This window comes from Rhyacophila brunnea, unplaced genomic scaffold (assembly GCF_057557595.1).
Source record: "Rhyacophila brunnea isolate RB1 unplaced genomic scaffold, BYU_Rbru_1.0 scaffold_13, whole genome shotgun sequence".
Taxonomy (NCBI): Eukaryota; Metazoa; Arthropoda; class Insecta; order Trichoptera; family Rhyacophilidae; genus Rhyacophila; species Rhyacophila brunnea.
The window spans coordinates 16,792,565-16,804,215 of NW_028232785.1; the positions used below are offsets into that span (position 1 = coordinate 16,792,565).

The 11,651-nt window shown below is 36.5% G+C and overlaps 1 long non-coding RNA gene across 1 annotated transcript; it reads right to left on the reverse strand.

The window, feature by feature from the left end:
* Positions 1-915: 915 nt before the first annotated feature.
* On the reverse strand, positions 916-4,662 carry LOC147076682 (uncharacterized). The gene is made up of 3 exons (XR_015069682.1): positions 4,436-4,662; positions 3,575-3,721; positions 916-2,610 (listed from the first exon to the last, which is right to left on the reverse strand). It is a non-coding gene; the product is annotated as an uncharacterized LOC147076682 (long non-coding RNA).
* Positions 4,663-11,651: the final 6,989 nt, after the last annotated feature.

The following is an 11,651-nucleotide window of genomic DNA, read 5'->3' on the forward strand; positions in this document are numbered from 1 at the left end:
GCCCATCTCCTTCTTGGACGGCCTCTGGGTCTCTTCCGTTGGGGTAGCCACTTCGTCATGATCCTTGGCGCTCTAACTTCAGGCATTCTCTCCACATGTCCCGCCCATCGTAGTCTTTGGGACTTACAGTATCTTATGATTGTTTGCTGTTCAATCAGCTCTTCCAACTCGTGGTTCATTTTAATTCTGTAGTTCCCATTTTCCAACGTGGGTCCAAAGATTTTGCGGAGTATTTTGCGCTCGAAGACAGCTTATTCATAGCCATAAGTGACCACTGGCCTTATAATCGTTTTATAAATTAGAAGTTTACTTCTTCGGCCTAGAATTTTCGACCCCTACATTACGACTACCTACACTACGACTTACATTATATCTATCGTTTTACTATTACATATCATAAATTAATATTACATCATATTTTTGTAAGATAGGAGAGAAAACATGTGTACATTTTGTAGGATAAAGTAGGCAGAGATACGTATCAAATGAGGTAAGGTGATGATAATGTTATAAAGCACACTGTAAACTGTATAATATAATAAACTAACAGGCAAATAAAGGTATCGTTTTTCTTAATCGGGTAGTAAAAGAAAGCAACTAGGTAGGTACTGAGATATCCTGGGTCCTGTGGCTAGCTCGGGATGTTGGTAGGACCTGTGATTTACAAAAATGAATTAAATTGCTATCTGACACCTTGTATCTACTTTGATTAATAAAAACAAAAACCGATTGCCAAAGTAGCTTGTTTTGGAAGAACGCTGACTGGGTATTGAAAAGGACAATAGTTAAAATTTATAGCAATTAGTATGTCACTGCGTAGCATATTGGTAAATGCGAAGGACGGGGCGTAAACCTGGGAGATGCAGGGCTCGATTCCCTGCCGGGGTGGCTTACTTTTTTCAAAAAGGATTTTTTCTATTGGTTATAATATATTTTCTCATAAAGTGTTTTTCAAAATTATGTATGATCAATAATTAGAATGGTACATTCTTAAATCTTGTGAATTATTCGTTGAATAAAAGAAATAGTTAATTACACATTTTAGTTGAGTTTATTAATTGATGGTTTACACATATATGTAATTACAATAAAATGTGTCCTTTTATGACTTTTTCCTAACAATTATTAACCAGTTTGTTTTTTTAGTACTAGTTTTTGAGTACATATTTAATCGCATAAATTGCAGTTAAAGGGTTTTCCTTTATTATGAAACGTTTGATGATCTTTCAATTTAAAGTAAGTATTTAAATATTTACATTAGAAATCACGTAGCATGCATTTAAATGTTTAATGTCATTGGTTACAGTAAACATTGATTGAGTAAGTAGATCATTATGTAATCAACAAATTACATTAAAAGGTTTTTTTATCACTGTGAATAATTTTATGTTTCTTTAAGTCACCTGCCCTAGAAGATTTATAATCACATAAATTGCAATGAAAAGGTTTTTCTCCGCTATGCGACATTTCATGATCTTTTAAACTATTTAAATATTTACATCTGTAATCACACTGAGAACATTTGAAAGGTTTTTCGTCACTGTGAACCATTTTATGTCTTTTTAAGTTACTTGATTGAGAACATTTGTACTCGCAAACATTACAATTAAAAGGTTTCTTTCCACTATGAATCATTTTATGTTTTACTAAGTCATCCGGTCGAGAAGATTTGTAGTCACATAATTTGCAATTAAAAGGTTTTTTTTCACTGTGAACCATTTTGTGTTTCTTTAAGTCACACGATCTTGAAGATTTATAATCACACAAATCGCAAATAAAAGGTTTTTCTTCGCTATGAATCTTTTTATGGTTTGCTAAGCTACCTAAATAGTTGCATTTGTAATCACACAGGTTGCACGTGAAAAGTTTTTCACCCGTATGTGTCAATTTATGTATTTTTAGTTTCCGTGAACTTTGAAAGTTTAAATCACATACTGTACATTTAAAGAATTTTTCTCCACTATAAGATGAAGGCAAACCATGCATAGCCCTGTGTTCATTTAGAATTTGTTTAGCTGAGAAAAAATCAAAACATACGTCGCAAACAAAATTCTTTTTATAAAATGAAGTTTTATTTAATTTCAGACAGACTTCTTTATCGAATGATAGTAATATTTCTTTTTTAATGCAATGTTCGTGGATTTCAGTTTTAATATACGGCAGAATGGACTGAATTTCAGATCCTTCACATGCCTTACTCTGATATGTATTAAGTTCTATGGGATCTATCTTGATTTGATTATATATTTTTAATTTATCTAGATTAATCTTTTTATAGTCGATGTCATTTGAATCGGTTTTCGGATAATTTGAATGAATGTCTCTATTGGCAACAAAGTTATGAACAATTATATTATGTTCTGCCAAAGCTTCGTGTGATAAAACGCATATGTTACAAAACCCACATACAAAGCGTGTTTCTTGTTTAACGGTTGTGTTGAGAATTCTTTCACATCCAGAACTTGATGTAGCAGCCACTGGTGGACAATTGTGGATAGTGTCGTATTCCAGTCCCTTAATGTGTACAGTATTAGCAATATTATATAGAGGTAATATATTATGCTGGTAATTACTTTCATCGGACACCTTCTGCAAGTTTATGATAGTTTCCTACAAATAAATAAAAACAATTATAGATTAACTAAAAATTTTCGTAGGTGGGCAAAAAAAATTATATGGTATTTATGCTGTAGGCTGTTATATTGAACCAAATGTTAGTGAAATAAGTCAAGATTTAATAATCATTTAGTCACACCAGGGAACTCAGAAATAATGGGAGCTGAAATATATAATGGGTAAGGCGATAGCAGGTAACCGACTCGAATAAGGAAGAAACCGGGTTAAACTTACACACCTGTCAAGAATACGTTTTACTTCGAATACTGAAAACTGCTCTCGGTGTATGCATTTACGCTCATTTAATGTTGGTGTATTACACACATTATTGCACGTGCATAATGCGTGCTTCATTTTAGTTGGACACTCACACATGCAAAACCCTACATCAATATGCGGCGTATTAAATATAGCCTATCGGTATTCTATTTATTATCTGTTCTGTGAGTCAAACCTTCCGCAACATATAGCCCCTTGTAGTCTAGTTTATAAGGGTTTGGAGTTTGATCCGGGGGCTCCGGGTTAGACTCAGTGGGGTCACTATATATTTATCTGTTTTTCTCTCTGGATGTTTGTCATTGTTTAACTTCTATTACTAACTAAACTACTGCTTCACAGCACTACTATCATCGGAGATCTTGCTTTGTTGCAGTGATAAAAAAGATATATAATAATTAAAATTATAGAACATCTTCCGATAATCTTGAAATATAATGATATTTTTGTGTTAATTTACGTTTTATAATAAAGGAGATAAAACAATTTCAAAACATTGTAGATACGTGTATGTGTTATGGATTCCAGTATTATGGTCGAAGCAGTGACGTTCCGTGGGGGTAGGCAGGTCATGTGTTGGATATTATAAAGGACTGCGAATGAATGAAGTGATTTGTGTACGACTATTATGAATAGGTACTTTTGTTTTAATTGAACGTTTTAGAAAAAAAAACCAATATACCTTTTTTAGTGGCCTGTCCTCTGAATTAGAACACCCTGCTTGCGAATCCTCACATTTAAATGGACCCAATCTGTCTTCGCCGATCTCCTTTCTGAACACACCTTGGAGAAAGTGTGTCGCAGATTCTACATTCGTAGAAACAGGGTTCTGCAAAAAATCAGATTACCTATATATTGTGATATCAGTGTCAAAAGTTGGTAAGTCGATAACTTATGTATTTAGAGTTAACAACGGATTATGTATAAAAATTCAAGGTCATCTGATACAATATACAACATACACATAAAGCACCATTAAATTAGTAATATGCCTGATTTCAGAGGGCGTGTCAAACCTCAAATTGCAATTATTCCATAACATGATTTCGACACTTACCAAATTTTGGCAGTAATACACGATATGGTGTGTAAAACTCCCACCTCCACACCCGTTATGTATATGCAGCCACGTCATACGCGGCCGGCTAACATAACCCTTACGTGTGCCAGATCAAAGGATTCAAGCCCCCATTTTGTCCCGAGCAGAGCCGCACGGGACTGGTGATGCAACCTTGCACCGAAGTGCGTATGCATGATGTTAATTTATATGGCAACTATCAGAGTGACTTTAATTTGAAGAGTCGCAAGGGGATGAACGGAGGAGTCCAATCTCTTTGGGATGAACCTACTTATATCAATTGTGGTGAATTATCTGTAACGCAAGGTAGGTATGAGAAAAATCTTTAAAAATGTGTAAGTCAATCGCCGACGTCAGCTAACGGATATGGCACGAACAGAAGAAGAAAGTCAGCAACCGATATTAGTTAGAGACGAAGAAGATATCTCTAAAATTCAAATACATATTTATGACATGTAAACTAACCTCAAAATTGCGACTGTCATCGTCAGTTACTTCCTGTTTCACACAAACATTTGTGTTGTTTGAGCGATCCAATGGTGAATACATTAACTGTTTTCTTTCTGCTTTTGATTCGCCATCTTCCATTTCGCGTTTCACGTTCATCTTACGAATTTAAGTTACGAATTGATTAGTCAAGATTTTACTGTCACAGAAAGCGTGCTTCGTGGAGTGTTGCCATTATTTATCATAGAAATATATAGTAGGTACGTGGTCCGAGATATTAAATTAATTCGAGAATAAAATATAGTAAACAATGGTGAAACTACAACCGAATGAAGGCACCCTCAGAGCTTCATCCTCTCTTTTCGATCTTTAGTTCTAGGTACGCTTTTAGTAGGTCGGTAGGTACATAATGATCAAGCCCATTACATTTGCATTTACATAAGCCTCGTTACATTACGTTACTTTACAAACTGCTTGTTGGCGAGTTTAAAGGCGAGCAAGCGAGTTTAAAAACGAGTGAGTCAACTAGTGCGATTGTTATTCGGCCACAAAAAACTTGCCACTCGCTCAGAAGCCAACAAGCTAGCGAGTTGAATCCGTCATTTTTGGTACTATTTTGACAGGACGTATTGAGTAGGTACCTAGTTCGTTTTTTTTACGTGGATGTCGCCACTATCGCTCTACTGCGCAGACGCATATCGGCCCACACGTCAGCGTATAGCGTGTAAAGTAGCCCGTCTTTCAACTTTACTTGGTAGATTGATTATAATCTGTATTTTAGCTAGGTAGTTCAATGATGACAATGGGCGAGTTTACAAGCCGATTGTAAATTCGCTGACTTGAAGCTTGTTAAGTAACTCAATGTCATCGAGCAGCTCCATCTTTAGATTAGGTACCTATTCTACTTCAGTCGGCAATGCATCGAGCCATTATCGACCTGTATCCAGCGATGGAGATAGAAACATTAAAATGTGTGAGTTTTTTGGTACCTATCAAGAGTAGAAGAACACAATTAATTACTGTGCTTGACAAATTAATTCGAATAGAATTTAAAATTGTTTTCCAGAAGAAATGATTATTAATAATTTAGAGTAGGTATACCTAATAATAGTTTAACAGCAAAGAGGTTTGAATAATAATAAATTCAAAAAATGGCAGCACTGCCTTAAGTTAATAGCAGTAGTAGTCAGTCAAGAGTATATTATTAATCTATGATCTATGAGTTAGTCGATGGTTAATGTCAGGAAGAGACGTTCCAACATATTTACGTCTGAATTACGCAAAATGGATGTGCAACGCAACCCAGATAACCTAGAATACGATGCAGAAGGACAAAGCGGGTGTGATGTACCATTAATTGATTCCGATGGTACCTACAGCTACACTCATATAAAACAAGAAACTGTTGACAATGACAGTGGTAGTTTTGAGGTTAGTTTTTTTTTTAAACTGTAATCGATATTTTTATACAAGGAGTTAGTTGATCCAATAATAATTAGACCTCATCTTCTTGGCTACGTGTTAAAACTGTGAACTAACATGCTCCTCCCATTTAGTCGACAACAGCTCCTAGAAGCGTAGCCAAGAAGATGTTGGAGAAGAGTACATACATAACTTGTAAACACCTCAGATATATAATATATACCCACTAGAAAAAAATTCCGTCAATCTCGAATCCCGTCTGGCTTAGTATTTTTTTTTCAAAAATGTGATTTTATTCTAGTAGGCATATATCTGAGCTGTTTGCATGTTATGTATATTCAACATTTAGAATGTTGCATTCTCAAATCTGTCAAATTCTTCATTGAATAAAAAAAGGTTTAGTAATTAATAAATGGGGCATTATCTTATTTTGTTCAAAGCAGAGGCGCATTTTTGACATTTTCTGTTGATTACCGCAGTGTTTAACGGCGTTCTTCTTTCAAGCAATCGATTCGTTGGAAAAATTTAAAAGGGGGCCGTGGGACAGTTTAAACTAGTCATAAAATTATACCAAATTCTTATAATTTTGACAAAACGAGAGAACAAATACCTGCAACCTACTTCAAAGGCGTACTACAGATAGGGTCTCGTCGCATCAAAGCAAAAGAACCCACTTTTCAAGATACATTTCTTATACCCAGACACTCCTCATTTTACAAACACTGGCCTGCAGGCATGGCCGCCACATCCTGAGGCGGGCCCCCAGGCTAGGATGTTTGGCGGCCCCCCCACCTATCGCTAAGGGTAAAGGCAGTGTGACGCACTTTAGTAGAGTTTTCTAAATGGTGTAGGCGGTAAAATTAAGTTGTATTTTTAGTGATTTTTGTATTTTTAATATGTAAATCCATTTGAATTATGGAGTTGTCGATTATCGGCACACAGTTAAAAATTGCATCGTACAACCAAATATTTATAATCATTAATAATATTGGCGTAAAATAGCGCCGCAGGCGACTTTTTTACCATTAGAGCAAACTTGTGTTCTGTATTTATCTTAATCTGATCGACTCGTGACGCCGGGCCCTTCCTGAGCCCGGGCCCCCAGGCTAGAGCCCTGTCAGCCCCCCCTTGTGGGGGCCATGCCTGCAGATATAACTAAATGTCGTGTCCACACTGGTATCAAGTTACTGGCAACCTCATTAAGTTTCACAATATTAACAAAATTTGTTTGACCAAAAATTATTTTAATCGAAATTTAATTGATTGACCTATGCGACCTGTCGCATCCACAGGTGGTTATCGAATGCGCGTAACGGTCATAATTATTAGGACCGTTACTGTCCATTTATGTCGTCCACGCTGACTTTCGTTTTATACATGCACCATTGGAATATCAAAACAAATATGGACGCCACAGATATATGCGCCAACTTATGAACGCCACGAGTCTTCAAGTGGCTACATGGCTTTTCGTGTCGTAGAATGCCGAGAAAAGTGGAGCCAACCGGTTCATACTCCATAGGCTGTTTGACAGTCAAATATTTTTCTACGATCCTCCGTTATAAGGTCCCGACAAAGAATTGGAAGACGCAATATTAAATTTACCTAAATATTTTGTATTTTTTTTTTGTTTCTGGGGGGGGGGATCTGGACTCGAATCCGCCCCTCCCCTTGTGTACATGTCTGGTTGGAAATAACGCAGAAAGACTATAGAATGGAAGAATACCACAAGAAATAAACCTCTTTAATCACGAGCTATCAAAGGAATGCACCACTGAGTGCTGGTATAAATGTACTGTTTTTACCATAATTGATCATTTTTCAGAATCCAGTAACAGCCTTGACTATGATTACATCTGAGACTGATCTTTACCCAATTGACATCAAGCAGGAGTTTGATGATGACACAGTACGCCCAATCAAATACGAGGATCCAGAACCTGGATGCTCTTATTCGAAATGCACGTCAGTAGATCAGGTATACAATATTATATTTCATTTGCATCATCAGGCGCGGCTGGCTGCTTACATGTAAGTTGTACGTATTCAGTTCATCGTGGGACACTTATTCGTGCGCCGCAGTACGTGGCACATGAGTTCGTATAACATTTTATCAAATGACGAGTTCTTCGTTGAACATTTCACCGTGGAATACATTTGTACGTATCTTACAAAATGCGGCGATAGTTTGCAAATAGTACTGTTCCAATTAGATTAACTCTAACCTAACCTTACCTAGTAAAGACATCTCATAAAATTCGTCACATCTTGTAGCATAAGTACATAATATACTCCACGGTGAAATGGTCAACGAAGAACTCGTCATTTGATTAAATGTTACACGTAGTGTGGCGCACGAATAAGTGTCCTGCGGTGAACTGTTTATGTACAAATTTCCGGATACGCGGCTGGCTAATATAATATGATTGCCTCTGTTAACGCCTTCTACCCTTCCCATCCCCAATTATTCATTGCCTCGTACCTCCGCTGAACATGATCTTAGCTCATATTACAGGTACCTAATGCATTTTGTCACCAAAACTTAAAATATTATTGGGATCCCTTAATGCCACTTTGGTCATATGCCCAATTTATTCATACTTTTGTCAATAATGGAGTGATGTTCCAAAAAGGCCAGATTCGTTCGTTTCAAGATTCATTGATGATAATCATTTGTTGGTCATTAAACAATTAATACTAGCGACTGAAGATACTTGAAACTCTAATTGATTTAAGTTTTGTCCTATTCTATTTGAGTATTTTTGCGACTCGTCAATTACAACGAATGCTTTATTCTCTATCTTCTTCTTGGTCGTGCACTTATGACTGAGGATCATGATCACATTTAAATTTCGCCATCCTTTGAGCGACCAAGACTTTCCATCCTTCTCGATCTTCCGCTTCTCTCAGGACAGAATGGATGGTGCCCCCAGTCAGCTCTTTCACTTGGTCGCTCCATCGCGCAGACGCTCTTCCTCTGCTTCGCCTTCCCTGGAGGCTACCCAAAACTACCAGTCTCTCCAGGTTGTCCGGTCCGCGCCTGACAATATGTCCAAAAAACTGCAGAATTCTTCTCAGACATATATAATATGAGGCATCAAAGCCAAACGGCCGTATATCGTCGTCGTCTGTATACCTGTCAATGAAAAGCTCATGGCTCGTGGGCATGGCCCCCATAAGGGGGGGCTGACAGGGCTCTAGCCTGGGGGCCCAGGCTCAGGAAGGGCCCGACCAGATAAATGAGATAAACACATCACAAATTTGGTCTAATAGTATAAAAGTCGCCTGCGGCGCTATTTTGATATGATATTAATAATTAAAACTATTTGGTTGTACGATGCAATTTTTACTGTGTGCCGATACTCGACAACTCCATCATTCAAATGGATGTACCCGTACATATTAAAAATATAAACAATCGCTAAAAAATACACCATTTGGATAACGCTACTGCAGCGCGTCACACTGACTTTACCCTTAGCGATAGGTAGGGGGGGCGCCAAACATCTTATCCTGGGGGCCTGCTTCAGGGTGTGGGGGCCATGAGGTCTGGTCTGAGAAAGGTCCGAGGAAGAAAGAAAAAATAACCTGGAAAAACAGTGGTTTCTCAATCGAATTGACGGAGTCAGCACTACACATTATTTTATTTTTATATCTATACAAATGGATAAATAACTAAAGCGCCTCTCTTCTGTAGAAAAAAAAATATATATGTAATAAAGGCTTTAATAGCAATATTGCTTATGGTCCCGAATATTCGGTGGGGATGGCTGGATCGTAATAATTGTTAAGATCTTTGATTTACTGGTTTAGGAAATCTGCTATCTTGGAACTATAAAATTATTTAAAAAGTTTTAAGACATGGTAGTAGATAGTTTTTACATTGCAGTGTCTGTGAAGAGTGTTATTTTGAACAAACTATGGGCTACTGTAATCATTCTAAAAGATGTGTTCTGTAGGTATAGTCTGAAGCTACAATGAATTTTGATTCTTGTTCATATTATAATAATTTAATCAATATTACCTGTATTTTAAAGTGTTTGTAATAACCAGTAGTAAAACACCATATGCGTTTTATTTATTTTATATTTAGTGGGTTGGTAAGTATATTTAGTAAAATTTCTCGTAAGCTAATTTCATTAAATTCCCAACACGTTGATTAATTCCATTGTCTCGACTAGGGACATTTTAATATACTTACTGAATATATTAAAAGTACTAAGCTGCTTTAGACGGTGAGAATGCTTCGCGACGTGACTGGATAGGTCTAATTGTCGATTCTCTAGACTAGACTTCCAAGCTAGTGTGCAAACTGGATTCGCTAATGGCATCACAAGTGTGCTTATATGCTACATAACTGGGGATTGAATTAGTCCCCACTTCTTTGCGAGTGTGATGAGATTCAGACAACAGAGCTCATAGTGGAGTCATTTAGCATGTATGCCTTAACCGGAGGAATTTGAACCCTCAATGGATTGATGCTTGCCGGTTCCACTGTGTCCTGTTTAAGACTTTTAGCGGTACGATGAGGTGGTGATAGATGAAGACTCGTTGTTACTTTGTTGTTGAAATTTCTGTTTATTGGTTGATACAAGAATACGCTGAATACAATAATAAGGACGATAACGTGAGATTATAATTGGAGATAGTTATGCAGAAAGTAGCCAGTCCAAAAAAATAAAAAAAATGAGATATGATATAGATTATATGCGAGAAGGTTTTCTCTACATTCTGCTGAAAATAGCCAAGCCGCAAAAAAAATATTCTTGAAATAAAATACTTTTTACAATTTGACATTTTACATACATTTTTAATAATCATGTTATTGCTAAAGTGCCATTATCTCAGCACAACATTATTGTGGACTGGCTACATTCTGCATAACTACGTTCAATTGTGAGGTAATGATATATTGCTGAGATCGATATATGATCAAGACATTAATTATAAGAATGCACTGAGACTTGATTCGAGAGAAATAACGGATGTAGGTACTATGTCGAGTGAAGACTCGTGACAATAGCAGCACGTCTCGCGACGGACTCGATGGGTTGAGTGTGTGTTCATAGAATGTTCTTATTTATATGAATGTAATACATATATTACCATATTATATATTGTAATTCTCAATCAAAACAAACAATACTGATTTAGTTATGACTGAGGAAACGCTGAGAATTATTACCTATTCTAATGTTTTATTTAAATAACAAAACCTACATATTACTATAGTGTGTTAATAATTTAATGCAGAGTAACATGATCGCTACAGACATGTTGTGTGATTTTATTATTTCGCTTATTTAATTTTTTTCTATCGCCAAATATTTTTTTTCAGATTGCTGTTACACGTACCGCATTGACAAGAAATACAGAGTGCATGGCAGAACTACAAGAACCTTGCGATAGTGAAAATATTTACAAACCATACATTAAAAAAGAAACTAAGGAATATAATCAAACATCAAATATTGACACAAACAGTCACAGTGGTGAAGGTAATGATAATGTTCAACCTAAGCCCGACTTATTAGTATCTGTTACAACTCTAAACGAAACTGATTGTCATACAGGAAGGTCACTGAAGCGTAACAAAGGCTTGCATTCAAAAACACTTCCAAGAAGTGGTCGGTTGGGTGCAAAGCAATTTAAATGCGATAACTGCAATTACACTTGTACTCGATCTGATCACATGAAATCACACAAAATGACTCATTCTGGCGTAAAGCCATTTATATGTAACGAATGTAATTTCACTTGTGTTCAATCAGGTAGTATGAAGAGACATAAAATGGTTCATTCAGGTGAAAAG